General features: G+C 33.9%; 1 pseudogene; it reads left to right on the plus strand.

Moving 5' to 3' along the window:
• The first annotated feature begins 9905 nt into the window (after positions 1 to 9905).
• Positions 9906 to 15192, plus strand: LOC135651569 (probable protein phosphatase 2C 52; annotated as a pseudogene).
• Positions 15193 to 16796: the final 1604 nt, after the last annotated feature.

Consider the following 16796-nt stretch of genomic DNA (forward strand, 5'->3'; position numbering starts at 1 on the left):
TAATATTATATTTTAATTATGTATTTCAAGAATAAATATATTTTATTTATGATATTTATAGGAGAAATAAAAAAAGCACGATCTCAATGAATTATTTCTAAACAAATTAAAAATTCATAGGTAAGAACCATAGGGTTTCGTGACATATTGGTAAATCCATTTTTATTCTCTATTAATCAATACTGGGACCATTATATATATATATATATATATATATATATATATATATATATATATATATATATATATATATATATATATATATATATATATATATATATATATATATATATATATATATATATATATATATATATATATATATATATATATATATATATATATATATATATATATATATATATATATATATAGTTTTCCCGAGACTAAAAATATTGATTCTTAATTACCTTCCCTCACCAGTTTGACTCAACCTTTTTATTTTATGTACGATAGTTCTAATCAATCTCACATGGACTCCAACTTCTCTCTATTTTGTTTTAATTTACTCAATTGGAGATGTATCGATATTACTCTAATATCACACTGACTATTTTTATATCCGTAGAGATATTTATGCCTAATGACTATTTTTAGTGAAGTCTCCGATGATCTCTTATATATATATATATACTTCTATACCATATGTTATAATACATATGCACACTCTTATATCGCACATCATAATACATTCATGCATTCTCACACCATATATCATAGTATATATATACATTGCATGTTGTAATACATACGTGCACTCGTACACCGTACGTTATCGAAAACACATACACTCCCACATCGCACGTCATCATATTTACATATATATAATATATATATATATATATATATATATGATATATATATATATATATATGATATATATATATATATATATGATATATATATATATATATGATATATATATATATATATCATAATATATATATATATATATATATATATTTATATTTATAGAAAATATATATTTATATTTGGCTCATAGCTCATAACAATCATATCATTTGAAACATGCTTTCTAAAATATATTATAAATATGATAATTTATATGATCACTATTTTATAGTGAATTAAAATTATACTTACCTGAATTAATGAAAGATCATATTCAATAGAGTGTGTCAAGAGCGATACACCTATCAAATTAGGAATAGAGTCATGAGATATCTTAATTAAGAATCATATCTCTTGAATTATTAAATTATAATAATTTATTAAAAAGTTCGATAAAATTTCTTTAAAATACTATACTTAACCTAAAAAATTATCTACATTCCATAATCAATTTTCAATAATTCACTATGTAATCAAATGAACTAGTTAGTATTAATCAAACTATCATATAATTTTATGAAAAAAATTTTACTTCACTATTCTAGCTGACCAAATGATCTTGAATTATCATAAAATTTTACATAAAACTAGAAGACATACAAAACTAAATATATACTAATTTTAGCTTAAAATAGAATCGACTAAATTACCCTCTTAATTTACTATTAACACTTATTCTTATCTATTGAAACTAGGTTGGAATCATTTAAACTTATAAATCTCGTACACAAAGATGTATTCACTCGATTTCAAATCTTATAGAACCTTAAGAGAACCTTTAAAATATATCAAAAGGATAAAACCTAATTATTGTTGGAAAACCTAGGGTAGCAATTATATACATAGCAGAAAAATAAAAAAAATCAAAATATTAAATTTTTCGTAGAAAATAGTTTCTCATCGTCGTGCGAAGATTAGTACGCGAAAAAATATAAAATTAAAAAACTGTGTGTATATGAAAGATGTGTTACCTAGGGAGATCGTATATCCCTGAAAACCTGTAGATCTATGAGAGAGGATGAAGGATGTCAATTGTCATCTCTAGTGATGATCCACATGACAAGCGCTACGAAGACACTTCTTAAATCATTACACAATCCTTCTTTCCATGCACACCACGCGATCAAGAAGGGTCGACCCTTCTTGCTGTCCATATGCCCTAAACTGGGGTCGTTGGCTAAGGAGGAGAGGGAGAGGAGAGTATAGGAGATGGCAATGAAAAAGGGTCTAGCTTATTTCTTTTGGCTCCCTCCTATTTATATAGGTTCTTATCAACTTAACCATGATGGATCCTGTTCTATTGAGTACTGGATCACCATCCAAATACCCGAGCCTCTTAAATTAATGAATTTCTATCCAATAATCTCTCATTAGTTTTTATTATATATTATCCATAAGATCTAATAGTTCAAAGGCTTACTAGATAACCAATAAGATACGAGCTTCAGCGAATGTCTTATATTTGAACCTCTATTTGTCGTAATACTTATCATATGTGTGTGACCCTCTATATCCAATATCGAGCTAGCCGTAAGTCATATATATCAAAACTTCTTCTAACGCAGTGAATTATTATCTCTTATAATAATTCACTCGACTCATCGACTACAGACGTACTAGGCCACTACGTTGTAGTCTCCAAACGATATAGGGGACTCTAATCTATTGAATATGTCTATACTCAATTATCATATATTTATAGTCCCTCATCCATCTAATATCTCAAAGACCGTATATCGGGCATAGTGTTTTCTGGCTCATACGATTTCTACTCAAGTCTCGCTCCAATCGAATTCTCCCAAAACTTTTTTTCTCTCAATCCGAATGACCCTTACCAGGGATTTACTTAAGCAAGAATACATATAATATTTTTCTTATGACACTGAGAGTGGATAATCTTCTATCGACACTCAATTATCCTAATAAGATTAACTGTCACTCCCGATGATCGATTATGTTAGATTTGGAACTTCCAAATTTATAAGTCTGGTATCAAAGAGAGGAGTATTTATACATAACATCTTTGGTGTCTCAAAGTCTAAGGATCAAATACACCACTAGGATGATAGAATCATTGTCTACTTTCATAAAAAGAAGAAGAGAAATGGTCATGAGATATTAGGTTGGTAAAAAGGATGAGGCTAAAATAAGGTATATGTGCTTAAAAATTATATTGAGGTGTCAGGTTCACTCCAATTATACCTTATTTTAAGTTTTTTTATTAATATAATTATAAGATTTCAATAACTTTCATTGAGTCTAATTTGATTTGAAAAAGATATATTTTTTTTTTATCAAAACTCATCATACAATTTATCTCAACAGTTTTTAGTATAACAATCATTTTGATTTGTATTTTGATTTTTTTTTTTACTTCATTCATGTTTGAGTAACTTATTATCCTTAACTTAAGCTCGATCACAATTCACTCATCACATCTAGTCATATTATATATATATATATATATATATATATTATCATAACTTAATTTTATACTCAAATGTGCTAGTACACTTAAGCTTGTTGTATCAAAGAATTATAATATTTTTGTTGTAAAATATATTTAAGGTAAACATCGATTCTTATGCTTGTAGAACATCGAGAATAGCATTTTTGAAAAGCATGTATTTCAACTTTAAAAATCGAGAATATGAGCATATCATTTATAAAACATAAATATCATAAATCATATCACTCAAAATATATACATCTTATTTATATGAACTTCTTAACCATCTTGATCATAATAAAGCAAACATCGGTACCCTCCTCTGCCCTTGCCAAGTTGCTCACCGACATAGGTATGGGATGAATGTGGACATCATCGTCCATGGCATGCTTGGGTTTCTTTGTTGAGCCTTTCTCCATGATCTTGAATCGATTTCAACTTCCATCTTCATAGGAACAACTAAGAAAAGAAGGCAGTGAGAGCAAGGTGAAGTATGAAAAATATGAAACTCGTATGGATTCTGAATCCTAACACAGAATTAAGTAGTGTTTCCTATTCTGTGTCAAGAATTGCTTATTCTCGGAAGCATAGATTCTTGTGAAAATTGAAATCTAGATGGGCTTTGTAGCCTTGTAAATGAATGTGTATTATCTTTTTGATATCGGATTTTTTTAGTTAATCTTCTTTTACTTACCTTTTCTCTTTTTGATATTGGCCCTGATGATTGATAATTTGCATCTTATTTTAAATATTATTTTCATTAGTGGTGAATTTATTCTCAGGCATTATAAGGAACTTCTCTCTCTCCTTTTTGTTAGGTGATCAGAATTTATTAGGTTTCCATGGTGATTGGAAGCCAAAAGAGGAAGACCATTAGGAGAAGAAATATAGGAAATTGATGACAGCGAGAGGGAGAGAACGAAAAAGAAAGAAATTAAGAACAAGAGGTTTTGATCAATGCCTCCTCTCTTTCCTCCTGTCTCTACACAAGTAGATATTGAGAACAGGAAAGGGAAAATGTTTTCACCAAGGAAAAAGAATGTGATTTGAGAGAGAGAGAGTGTTGCATTTATTCGATTTGATAGTCAACATAATTTTGCTTATATGTAAGTACGTAATTTGACTTCGGACAGCGAAGAAAAATTAATAATTTCGGTTGGATCATAGTTTGAGTAGGGTCCAATTTTATTTTCTAGGACTTTGATTTAGAGATAACTAATTGATATCATTAGAAAATGCCATGTAATTTATTGTTTCATTAGTTATTTTCTTATACTTTGGCCTTATTATCTCATTCCAAAGGCATTGAAAATTATATTAAAAATAATTGATTAAACAATCAAAGAATTGTTAATATCTCAATAACATATGATCCATACCTTATTAATACGAGGATGCCAACTCAACATGATGACACTTTAACTCCTAATATATTAATATTGAGCAAACTCATGATTCTCGCATATGGTGTATATGCTACCTATAACTCAGTCTTCGATTCTCTTAATTATAATTCAATTTCGTATAATTTTCTTTAACATTAGATTGGTATATTATTAGAAGAACACAGACATCATCTTAGATCATCTCATATTCTCGTTTAATTCAAGCTAATCATTTTAAAATCATAAGAATCTTTTGCTAACTTAAGTATCGAAGAAGATTTGCATCTCGCTTTCTATTATTTTGAACTTCCTATAAAATCAAGCTCTATAAGTTGGTGTTCTTATAGGCTTCGTGAATACATGAAGCAGTCTTTTTTGGGATCACAACGGCCAGGATCATCACATCTCATTTTCATCTCTCTCCAAATGCAAGTGGTGTATATTACATATTAAAATGTCAAGAATCACGCTTGGTGATGGGTGCTATTTCCAATTTATCCAATTAAAATAGGAGAATATTATTTTATTTAATGATATCAATCTCTCACTCTTTCTCTCTCTCCGAAAATATTATTCAGTGGTGTATATTACATGTCATGAGAAAATATCAATGAATAATTGTTCAACGAAGCTACATGGAAAAAATCTTGTAGATGTTGATGTCCCAAAGGCTTCTTAAGCATACATACTCTCATAAAAAGAACTGAATATGTGACCTTCTGCATCTTTATTAGACTATGAGTTTGATCCTCTATATTCTATTTCTAATTAGTATATATATATATATATATAAAGCATTGGCATGCTTTTATTTTAGATATGTTGTTTTTAAACATTACCAAAAGAGTGGAAAAAGCTACAGACAATGGATTCAATTAGAAATCAAATGTAGATGATTATTTTGACATTAAATGTCCTTTTAACATATATAAGATCAACATCCTGCATCTCATACTAAGACTTCTCTTGAGATAAGCCAAGAGTCTATATAGTATGTGCTATTCTCCGCTTAACACAATCAAGAGCTTGATGATGACGAGGTGGACTTCCCGATGGTGAAGCAGAGGTTACCTTCTCGACGGAAGCCCCATACGTCGACCTCATCACCCGCCTTAAGGGCACTCCATAGGTTGAAGACCTTCAGCTCCTTGCCCTTGATGACAGTGTCTCCGTTGCAGTCACAACGCGTGAGCTCCAAGTAGCAGCGGAACCTGCACTTGGGGAACACCGTAACCGGCAGCCCCCCGTGCTCCCTCCCTACCACGGGTTTACCCATCTGCGCAACTCTGTCGTTGGGCCTGCTCCTCTTTCTGTCGTCCTCCAAGAGGCTTGCAGTGCCCCTTTCGGATTCCGATAGCATGGGAATGAGATTCGCCTTGACGGAGTCCTCAGGAAGGTGGAAGCAATTCTGGTCTGAGACGAGGTCGGAGTTCCCGATGGTCGTGGTCGCGATGAAGCGGACATCGGTGCCGCCCTCCACCCTTGTCAAGTTGCTCACCCACTCGGGCATGGCATGAAAGCGAACGGCGTCGTCGCCGGCGCTCTTGTGTTTATTGCATGAGTCTCTCTCCATGATCTTGAACCACCTCGAGCATCCACCTTTGTCAAAAGAAACAGAAAAGGTGTCATAACAAACAAAGAGAAAGTGTGGAACAAAAGATAGTGAGATTCAATGAAGAAGAGATGCGGATGTCTGCAATTCCGAAGCCAATGCGTGGATTCTGAATCTTAATAAAGACTAAGTAGTGTTTCCTATTCCGCGTCAAAATCTACTCTTAAAAATGAGAATCTGAATGAAAATTTTGAAGTCTTGTAAATGAGTAGATATTACCTTTTTTGATATAAAATTCTTTTAATTTATCTTCTTCTACCTTGATTGATGATGGTTTTCAGATTGCCCAATGATGCTTGATAACTGTTTATGAGTGAGTGTATATTATCATTCAATCTAAATTGGGTCATAAAATAAACGATATCTATGTTATCTTGTATGATTGAATTTTATAATCATTAGCAGATATAACAATGATTGTGTTGTTGTATGACACGGATCATCTTGATGCGTTAGTAGTTTTCCCTAGTATTATCATTTTGTTTGCATGAAATAGTTCTAGATATATCTCTTGTTATATTTTATTGGATCATGAATACTAGATAAAAATATCAAATCTTTTATTTTTAAAAAACTATTTTAGAAAGATTATCATTGTCTCCATAGAATAAATCACTTGGTGGATTAGTAAATATTTTTTATATCTGAACAATATAAGCATAAAAAAATAAAAATAATTTTGTTATACGAAAACTTCTTTAATGCTAGAATCGAAATCAAATAAAAATGAATCAAGATCAGGATTATATACCTCTATTCAAAAAATCTTTCTTTGATCTAAAAATACACCGTTATCGAATCTGATTTTCAAGGTGAGCTAGAATAACCTCCTCTTTCTTCCTATGTTTAATAGGACAATTATAAGTAATGAAATAGAGACATAGAGAGATTGAGTATAGATTTATAATCCAAATTTCTGATGGTTCATCTTTAGGAGGTTCTATCCTTTTATATAGGCGAGAGCAAATAGTCTAATATAATAATTAAGAGAGCTTTTACTATTATGGCAATCTTATCGTAATTGGACTTTCCTTTTATATGATGATTCCTTGAATTCATGAAGTATATCTCATCATCAAATTTTTCTTGATATCTTTACACATTTGTGCTATTTCCCTCTTTTTGCCTATAACAAAGGGGGAGAAAATAAATGATGAATGTTTGGTACCAACGATCATAAAGTGATAAATATTTAAAAAATATTGATTTAATGTTTGGCATCATGAATGCTTTAGTATCATGTATGATATGCTCATAGTGATGATTGATTTATTTTTGGTATCATGCATGAATGAAATATAAGATTTTAAAATTATGTATGTTTTAATTTGAAACTATAATGATGCACAAACATATTAAATTAAGAATGATACTTTATCTTTGTCATGACAAAATTGATGTAAAGGGAAAAGAATTATAACATTATATTCTTCCCTTCTTTTTTATAATGACAAAGGAAGAGAAAGACTTACTCGCTTACAAAAATTAGCCAAAAATTGCTAGCTTGCATATTATAATGAAAAGCAAAAAGTTGCTATCTTGTAAAAATTTTGTCAACTTTCATATTTGAAAAACTTGCTAGCTTGGATGTTCTAAACTTGATATTTACTGTCTCGTTTTCTTTTTCAAAAACTTGTTATCTTGAACATCACCAAAAATTGCTAGCTTGTAATCTCAAAAGAAACAAAAGTGCTATCTTACCTATCTTAATAAGTAAAATTTGTAAACTTTCACAACTCAAAATTGTTACTAACTTGTATGTTGTAAAATTAGCAACTCAAACACTTGATAATTGTACTTCTTCTTTTTGTTGATGACAAAGGGGGAGAAGTATGATGATGTTATATATAATTTTATGATGACATGTTGCTTGAATTTTTGAATCCAAGAGTTCTATCAATATGACATATTGATAGAGAGTGTTAAGGTTAACTCTGTCATCAATTAGTTGTCATCATAAAAAAGGGGGAGATTGTTGAATCTCGAATTTTGATGATGAAACAAATTGATAGTGTTTATTTGATCTACATTTTGAGTGATGCAGGAAGCTTCGATCAGGGAGAGACAATTAAAAGTAGGAAGAATCATATTGGGCCGGAGTAGAACATGTCAGAAGATTGGATGTCGAGCCGGAAGATTGGTCAACGCATCGACATAAGGCTTCGGGCCAAGAAGAGCAAAAATTATGCCAAGGAAATTGGAGTTGCGGATGTCAACTGACCAATTGGACAATAGGCCACATAAGAGAATGATGTGCTGAAGAATCGGATGAAACGACGATGAATCAATGACATGCCGGATAATATTTGATTAGCTTTGTAATAATTGTCTAGATCAAAGTAGGTTTTAAGTGTATAGGATTAACTACGATAGCAATCAAGACATAAAGCAAAATGAAGTCCCGGAGTCAAGAATGAAATTTCGTTGGGAGTTCAAGAGTTCGTCGGAAGTCCAGATGTTCGTCAAAAGTTCTACCAGAATTGATCGAGAAGTCTAGGAGCTTGCCAAAGAAGCTCGTCAGAACTCACCAAGAAGATCATCGTGAAGTCTAGGAGCTTGCCGGGAGTCCGTTGGAACATTACCGAGAGATCGTCGGAAGTTCACACTTAGACTTACTATATTTATTTAACTTATTGTATACCTTAAAATTCGTAGTTAATACATAATTAGGTTAGAATTGGGCTAACAGAATTAGGGACCAAACCAATTGAGCCTAAGTTTAGACTATGTTGGGCCAAGTAAAAGGCCTAAATAATAACCCAACATATACATGCATTTTATGTTATAATATATATATATATATATATATATATATATATATATATATATATATATATATATATATACTCTAATACTATACCTTATAATATATACATGCATATATATATATATATACTCTAATACTATACCTTATAATATATACATGCATTTCTAGACCATACGATCAATAGTGTATAAATTTTGGTTTAGGAATGGCCTATGACCCGTTGATATTTTTTTGTATAAATTTTGAGCATTTTATGTTTATATTTTTTCTTAGTTAGATATTATAATTATGTATAAATATTAAAAATACTATGTATAGAGGAAACTCTATCATTTTGTTTAGTAAGGTAGCATGTTTTAATTTTAAGATTATTTTTTTATTATACTTCTATCGATAATAATAATAAAATTAAAAATATAATATCCTATTCTAGGGTATGAATGAAATTATGAATAGGTTGTTAAATTACTAGCATATATAACAAAGATAGTACTGTTATATGATACATGGCAACGTTGATAGATCATCTTAAAATATCAAATCCTTTATTTAATTTTTTTAGAAAGATTATCATTATCTATGTTTATATCTTGGATTAGAATGAATCATGGATTAGCAAAAAAATTTTATACCTAAACAAAACTAAATGGTTGTGCTTAACAATTTGTTAGTGAAGATAATAATCACTCTAACTTCAATATCACAATTCTAATGTCGTAACAATTATGTAGTCTGCATATCACAGTCCCGTGATCACATGTTTATAACGGTTTTCACGACATAGAGATCCGATTTAATGAAGGCACCGTGCTTTCAACCGACCTCCTCCTCTCGTCGCCCTCAGCCCCATTTCGCACCCACTCGAAGAGGGTCAACGTTGGGATCCCATGGGGGGGTGTGGGGGAGAGGATGGGGGTGGGGGTGCCGGGTGTGTGGCGGGGGTGGCGAGGAGAGTGCCGGAGGGTGGAGTTTAAATTGAGTATGTAGCTTCATATATCTTCTGGTGATTGGCAGTGAGGATGGCCGATTGAGTTATGGATATACAAGTTTTGGGGGAAGGAAAGCAAGCATGGAGGACTCTTATGATGTAAAAATATCTAATATCAATGAGCAAACTGTTAGCCTCTTTGGAATATTCGATGGTTTGAGATTTCTGCTCTCTTCTTAAATTTTTCTTATGTGCAAAAAATGTGTTCTATAGACTTATTAATACCTTAGGTCATGGTGAATCACAAGCCGCTGAATATTTGAATGAGCACTTATTTTACAACCTTATGAACTATCCACAGTTTATGACAGACACAAGGCTCGCAATTAGTATGTCTAAATTATTTAGATCTGGTTCTATATATTGGTAATTAATTGTTGAAATGGCTTATGATATGTTCCTGCTTTGTTTTCCATGTTTGGCCATGCTACAGGTGAAACATGTCAAAAAACTGATTCAGACTTCCTGGAAGCTAAAAGAAATACTTTTAGAGATGATGGTTCTATGGCTTTGACTGCTATTCTGATTGGAAACTGCTAATATGTTGCCAGTGTTGGGGATTCACGGACTGTGATGTCAAAGGAAGGTGAAGGTACAAGTTGATCTTAATCTGTTAATTAAAGCGGAAACTTATTTTTATGCATGTTCTGGACAATCACATTTAGGCTGGAGAGTAAATTTTGCTTGGCTGACTGATTAACTATTGATGTGCGCTATCATTTGGTTGTATCACTTATTATTCATATTAATGCTTGAAGTTCCTGTATATTTGTATATACAATTTCTCTTGTTCTTTTAAGTACATGTTCATGAACACAAATCCAGCATAATCCTAGATTTGCACTTAAGAATATGATTCATCACATGTAAGGAGTTCCATGTAGTATCTTGAACTTGATTGTCCAAGCTGCAATTGTTGTGAAAGATTCTGTATTTTTCATAATTGTTAATGTTATTTATCATAAGTTTAAGGTAACCTATCAGTAACATTATCATAGAAACAAAAGTTATAAATATATGTAATGGAGATTGATGATAGTTTACTTGGTGGAGATAAAGCGGATAGGGGCATTTGGAGCTTTATGTCATGTGTCTTTTAGATTAAGAAAGATAACTATTAGGTCAATTGTGCTTTATTGATTAGAATTATTTAACTAGAAATGTGTATGAAAAAGTTGGTGTAGCGGAGATGTGGATGTTGAGATGGACATGTGAGATTACTTGAAAGGATAAAATAAAAAGTACTTGAATTTATGAACAGCTAAGTGTGGTTCTGATGTATGGACATGTCTGTTGGAGACCTATAGATGCATGGATTAGACAAGGTGAGTCAATTAGGATAGTGATGCAAGATGAGGTAGATGGATACGTAAGGAAACTTTATTAGAAATGATACAAAGGGATCTGGTTGCTTTTCTTTTGACTAGTGATATTGCTCTCGGTAGATAGTTGGTACATTGTGGCTTGTTGTCGATGTTGTTGCAAAGACAGTATTATTGGAAAACTTCAGTTTCTGTTCATTAAAAGAGAAGTTATATTGTCTTGTTCACCTTCCCTGTTACTGCCTAGGGATCTAACGAACATGTCTTCGGAAGATTATTTGGCATAATATATATTATAATTCTTAAGATGCTGATGATGGTAGCATCGTTTGTACTTTGTACTTTGATAGTGAAAACCTGCTAGATTTTCGAAAAGGTAAAATCTATTTCCTTTTATGTGACATGGATCTAGAATTCTTATTGTCTTCCACTGCCTACATGCTGCATTTCATGAGCAATGACTAAATTATCTTTTATGTTCTTATTTAAAGCAATCCCTCTATCTGATGATCACAAACCAAACAGAAGTGATGAGCGCAAGAGAATTGAAAATGCTGGAGGATTTGTTATGTGGGCTGGTGAGTCTCTGTTCTAGAACTTACTACAGTCAGTTGTCATTCTGATTAACAGGAATCTGAAGTATACTAAAGGCCTTGTTTTTACTTGTTGGTTCTGTTTTATATTCTCCCAAGAGCTTACTATGAGTTCAAGCCCAGATCAGATTTTTATAGTTGGATATTTAGTTTATGATTATAAGTTTATAACTATCTGAACCCCATGAACTGAGGCCTACAACCTAGATTACCAAATCTGGAAGATATATGAGTGATAAAAAAGATCTTTTACATTTTTTTATTTCGTAGCTCATAATATCTTAGATTATTGCAGATGCTTGTGGTTTGTAAACATTTTGAGTTTGCTGGTACGTGGAAGGTTAGGGTTGTTCTGGCAATGTCACGTGCATTTGGCAACCGCCTTTTGAAACAGTGCGTAGTGGCAGAACCTGAGATCCGGGTAATCCACTACATCAGCAACTCTACTACATCAGCAACTCCTGTAATTGTGTGTACTACTGGAAGAGCTGCATGACCCAAATGTCATGTGCCATATGTTATCATTTGCAGTATCTTACCATTCTCCAAGGGTGGTGCTCTTTTAGTTATCAGTACTTGTATGGCCTTAGCAAAATATTAAGGTAGCTGTATTTAGGTTGTCATATTGCATCAGTTATCATAGGACATAGATGAAAAGACGAGCTGCATGCTATGACAAGTTTTATGTGTTCATTTTTAAGTACATCAGTTTGTTAATCCTGGTTTAGAAGAAATTTAAGTCCTGTACAACTTTTTGACTGCTTTGGCAATCATGCAATACAATTATACCTAACAATCCGCACTATTTGTGTGTCCTCATTGTAACTTGATGTGTTTCTAGTTTGACTCTATGGGACATAAAAATTATTTATGTCCATAAGAACAATTAAGCTATCTATGCAAGCCTAAAGTGATCTGAACATTTTGCTGCATGGGTTAGAAGTGTTTGCTGAATATACACATTAGCAACAGAAACCATTTATTTCTTGAGGCTTTTCCTGAGCTGCAGCTCAGTATTTTAATTGGTGTCAATATTACACCAAAGCCTAACAATCTCACGAAACAGATTAGTGAAACCTACATAACGTCACTTCATTTTTAATTGGACAAATATGAAACTCCAGCTTTAATAATTGATGAAAGTTCAAAATTTTCTTTATTAGCCATTATCATAATATGCCTGCCACAATGTGACCATGATAATAATCATTAAGATTTTCTTACCGAGACAGATCTTGAATTTGTTTAGCAGTGATTCCAGTCTATAAAGATTATCTAATGTCCAGTACTTTATGACTCTTATAGTGGTACACTATGTATAAATGAATCAGGTTTTAAACTGGACAGTTTGTTATTTTAAGGAAATTTATGTTTTCTTTCACACTGGCTTTGACATCTAACCTGAAGACTAATAAACTGAGGAGAATCGTATTGATGGGTTTTGTGTCTAACATCAGCAAAAGTTCAGACAGCAGCGTCCCCTGTAGGTGTCATCTTTGCTTACCTGTTTGGTTGATGGATCAATAGGCCAAGTTCAAATCAGACTACACTGAAAATTTTTTTCTTTAATGTTTTTGGGTTCTGTTTATCTTGCAATTTGTGCTCCACTTCGATACAACAACAACAACGAAGTCGTAAGTGCTAACTATTTGTGCTCCACTTCGATGCAAACTGAAAAAAAAAGAATGGCAAATGAATTTTAATTTAGTTTTAAATCTGAACCAAAGTGAATCAATATAACCTTATTTATCAGATAAGAACTGCGCTCTAACATAGCTGTCTGCTGTCAGTCTCTGTATGTGGTTTATGGTGACGATGATTACTTTGATATTCCTGTCACTGTATTATGTTAAATAAATTATTTAACTGGAATTGTATATGAAGCAAAAGTTGAGGATCTTATATTTCTGTTTCTGCTACCTGTTTGACAGTGCTGATTGCAAATGATGTAACATTTTGCATATGTACATAACTTTATCTTGTATTTTATAGAGTCCTAAACCATCTGTTGGAATACTGCCAGCAAAATAGCACTTCTATGAATTCAATTCATCTTCGACTTACACATATTAGATGTCAAATAAAATTACATTAAGCGGTGTCACATGCTTCATTAGACCTTTCAGGTTAATTGAGACCCCTTATGAAAATTGGTCACATTTTAACAGAAGCACAGGAGACTCAATCAGATTTGTATAAATGTTCTGTAACCTTGTTCAGTTACCACTATTGTTGTAGATCTGTATTTACCATAAGTTAATATCTTGTAAAAGATTTTGTTTCATTTGTTGCAGGAGGAAGAGGTTGATGAGCACTTGAGTTGCTGGTTCTTGCAAGCAATGGGCTGTGGGATGTTGTCGCAAAGGAGGTTAGCTGTTCCACTCACTGTAACATTTGCTTATCTTGTGTAGAGATCTATGAGCATACCATGTAGTTTGATGTATCACATAGGCAGGGAGAGCAATTTGTCGATGATACCAGAAATCTATCTGAAGTTACACAATTCTCTTGCAAATTCACAGAATTCTTTTGTGTTGTAGAACAATCAATTGTGCATTTGAAGTCATACAGGCAACATTTTGCTTCATGATAGACTGGACTAATGTTGATACATGACCCTGTCATTTGACCTAAACATTTTCTGCAACCGACATGAATCTATGCTCCAAGTTTTACTTTTTAACTTGCCATCACTATGTTTCTTGAACTTTAGTAAATTCAGATTCATGAGCATAGCTTCTCCCATATATCTGCTGGTAATTTGAAACTGAAAAGTAATTTGTCACCATCTGGTCTACTAAAATAATAGGTCCCAATGCTCTCTCCGAGACATTCATCAATCAACTCACATCCTTCCTGCTACTTGTAGCTATATAATTATTCCAAGTGCCTTGCTGATCATATCCATATGACTTGTCCAAATAGGATGCCATGTCCCTTGCAAGAGTGGAGGAAGAACCAGAAGCTGCAGGCTCGGTTGTTGACATCGACATCACCTGTCAAGTGGTAAGATTCCATCACAAGAAGCTTGATGCAGATTCCATTATCTGCCAGCGGGAGTTGACCATTTAGTTTCATTTCTCCCAGCTCATATCAAACTTTTAACAAACACCCATGCGGGACATAATTTATAGAACTTGAATTTGTTGACGAAACAAAATTGTTGGTGTTTGGGTGTTGATTTAAAGAACTCATTATTTATAGAACTTGAATTTGTTGCCGCAGACACCAATGTTTCTGAAAGATTACAGTCAAATATTGCCACAGAGCGAAGCTTAATATTGATGTCGCTGTGAGCACTGTGTCGAGTGGGAAGCTTAATAGTATCCTTTTTCTTTAGTCACATCAAGTGAGAAAATAGATAAAAGGTGATGTTGCGTTTGCCTTTGCGACAGCAACCACATCCACATGTATCTAAAAGTCATATTATAGTTTGTCAAAGCGTAGGACACAATCAACGTTATCGAAAAGCCTCCCCGAATTGGTGAATCTCATCGAAAAGAAGTTGGCGCTCTGATCGATGAGAAGAAACACCGGTAAAAAAACACACACATGCCTTTGTCTTTTCTACTCCTCAGGTGGCCCCTTCTGTTTACTTGTCTCGCCTGATTTGGTCGCCCCTACCGCCAGTTCTCTCTCTCCTTTCCAGGCTGAGCCACCATGATAGGCTTGCTGCTTTTGTTCAGCCTTGCAGAGTCCATGCTTTGCGTGCAGGAGGTGGCCCCTCGCACTCATCCCTGCGCAGCCGGACGCCGCAGAGGATCTTTAGGCATTGCTTACCAATGAATGTTTCTTGCACTTTGTACAACGGGCACCACCTTCCTGCCGAGTCCATTTTAATACATTATCTTCGGTAAGATGGTGGCAACTGTTCTGCCTTGTGCAGCAAGGCTGTGCGTGTGTTGACGTGGAATCCCATGGCTTTTTGCCTGGGTTCTCCGCCACATGTTCTTCTCATCCTGTCGCCCGTAGATCTCCGAGCTCAAGACTGCGAGGGGTGGCACTGGAGATGCAGTAGCTGCTTCAGGCGGCCATGCGCCCGGTGGTGGTGGTGACGGTGATGATGAGCCGGGAACGATAACGTGTGTTTCTCGAGGGGTGCGGCGATGGCACGGCGTTAAGAGTAGCATGTCGAGGCACATGGAGGGCACCCCGATCCAGCATCCGGTCTGTGACGCCCACATGCGATCTGGTCCAAACGGGAATGCAAACTGTAGCCCCAGCTGATGAAGCCCGCCAACGCAGCTTTCGCCTTGCTTTGGCCGGAATGGACATGGAAATCGATAGTGATCATAATTCTACATCAATTGCTCTTTGCTTTTGCTTGCCCCTTGGCAATTTACAGCGAGCTTTTACTTGTCTCCACATTGCAACCATCAAAACATACTTCATCCCTTCATCCCCATGATTATTGATTTTTATTAAATATATAGATATTACAACATTTTTGAATCGTTTTCTTGTATCCTTGTCGACATGCATCCTTCCAAGGGTTTGGTGCACGTGCGACAGCCCGTGTTTCCATAAACTTCCAGAAAGCGCTCAAGACGAGGCCTAATTTTCCTCTTAAAAAAATTAAATATTTCGGTATTTTTCCTGTGGTAGAGACCAAAAAATAGCACGTCGGATGACGCCGCTGCTCTGTCCCACTTGCGCTCCGCTAATCTCTTGATCAACGGTCACTGATGGCTTGGCGTACAGATCCGACGGTGGCCATCAACGAGTGGCTCTACCGCGACCTCGGTAGCCATCCTCATTATTAAATAGAAGTGACCCTCAGAGATAAATACCACCGAGATTAGCCAGAAATTACTACTGAGCCACCGCC

Source organism: Musa acuminata, chromosome BXJ3-10, assembly GCF_036884655.1.
Source record: "Musa acuminata AAA Group cultivar baxijiao chromosome BXJ3-10, Cavendish_Baxijiao_AAA, whole genome shotgun sequence".
Taxonomy (NCBI): Eukaryota; Viridiplantae; Streptophyta; class Magnoliopsida; order Zingiberales; family Musaceae; genus Musa; species Musa acuminata.